General features: G+C 38.6%; 1 protein-coding gene across 1 annotated transcript in view; it reads right to left on the bottom strand.

The window, feature by feature from the left end:
* The window catches only part of LOC101997044 (DNA repair protein RAD51 homolog 3-like), a 27,223-nt gene that overhangs the window by 1,157 nt on the left and 24,196 nt on the right, over nt 1–1,870 (bottom strand).

Below are 1,870 nucleotides of genomic sequence, written 5' to 3'. Positions count from 1 at the left end.
TGTGTGTGTGTGTGTGTGTATGTGTGTGTGTAGAGGCCTGATCACATCTCAGAGTGTCATTCCCCAGCTGTACACCCTAGTCTTTTAAGACAGCCTCACTGGCTTGAAGCCCAGGTTCAGCTGTCCTGGCTGCCTCGTGAGATCCAGTGATCTGCCTGTCTCAGGTTTATTTCATGTGGGTTCCAAGGATAAAACTCATATCTTCATGCCGGCATGGCAAACATTTTATTGAATGAAGTATCTCCCTAGCCCATGATGAAATGATCTCTAAGTTTTTCTCTAACAATGTAGATATGTAATAACTATATTTAAAATGTTAAGTCTGTATTCTAAAAATAAACAAAACCAGGTGTTGAATCAGGTTATGTGAGCTTTTAACTTTATATTTTAACATAATAAACACCTAAACTTATTTGGTATCAAATTGATTTTCCAAGTACAGCAATAGATAATGTAAATTTCTAGTATTTATTCTTCCCAAAATATTTTTTTTGTCTTGTTTTGGTTTTTTGAGACAGGGCTTCTCTGAACAGTCCAGTCCTGGCTGTCCTGAAACTCACTTTGTAGACCAGGCTGACCTCAAAGTCACTGAGATCCACCTGCCTCTGCTTCCTAAATGTTGGTATTAAAGGCATTTGCCACCACCACCCTGCTCCAAAATGAGTTTTTAAAGTAAACTATATTATCAGCTTATGTTGTATGAGCTGTGTCCACAACATGATAAAACAAGGAAATGACATTAAAACACTGGAAATGAGTACTTGATATACCTATAATGTCTTCATGAAAGGTAGTGGTGCATACCTTTAATTCCAGCACTTGGGAGGAAAAAGCTGGTGGATCTCTGTGAATTCAAGGCCAACATAGTCTACAAAAGAGAGTTCCAGGATAGCCAGAGCTGTTGTTACAGAGAAACCATGTCTCAAAAATCAAAAAGCACACAAAAGTCATCACGAAACCCATTATTATACCAATTTTTAAAAAAAGTCACACTGGGGTACTGGAAAGATGTTTCAGCAGTTAAGAGCACTTGCTGCTCTTACAGAAGACTTAAATTCAGTTTCCAGCACCTCCATGGTATTTCAGAACTGCCTGTAAGAGTTCCTGGGGATCCAACATTCTCTCCTGTGCTTCACAGACATGGTACACAGACACACAAGCAGGCAAAACACTCATAAATCTTGAAAATATTTCTGTGTGCATACAAATCTATTTGTGTTAGCTTTTCATCACTATAATAGCTGAGATAAAAGGTTTATTTTGGCTCAGTTTTAGAGGTTATAGCCCATGATCAGACAAACTCAGTGCTTCCAGGTCTCTGGTCGGTTTGCCAGATGGCAATAGCTGATGTGCACATGATAAGACCAAACTGTTCACCTCAAGACCAGGAAGCAAGAGAAAAAAGACTTGGAGTCCCACAATCCTCTCTGAAGTACACCCTCAAAATGATCTAAAGATTTCCCATAAGGCCCTACTTCTTAGTTTCTACTACCTTCCAATAATACCTCCCTGGAAGCAAACTTTTAGCCACATTAATCTTTGATGGCTACTTTATATTTTAACTTTATATTTTGATAGATGAAGTCATACTATCAATATTCATGTATGTACATCAATTACCAGAAAGGGTAATCATATTGATGACATGAAATAAAAAAATCTGTATCTTTTTAATTTATCACACACTCTAACTCTAAGATGAAATCCAAACACAACCACCATCTGCCAGGTAGACTTGTTTGTCCAAACCAACTGGAGACAGTAAGTAGAGAAAAAAAGACTGGATTCTCCCTCAGTGACAGGGTTTCTTTATATAGCCCTGGCTGTCCTGGAATTCACTCTGTAGCCCAGGTTGGCCTCACACGCAGAG

This window comes from Microtus ochrogaster, unplaced genomic scaffold (genome assembly GCF_000317375.1).
Source record: "Microtus ochrogaster isolate Prairie Vole_2 unplaced genomic scaffold, MicOch1.0 UNK48, whole genome shotgun sequence".
Taxonomy (NCBI): domain Eukaryota; kingdom Metazoa; phylum Chordata; class Mammalia; order Rodentia; family Cricetidae; genus Microtus; species Microtus ochrogaster.
The sequence above is the reverse complement of the archived record's forward strand: the minus strand, read 5'-3'. Positions and strand labels throughout refer to the sequence as shown.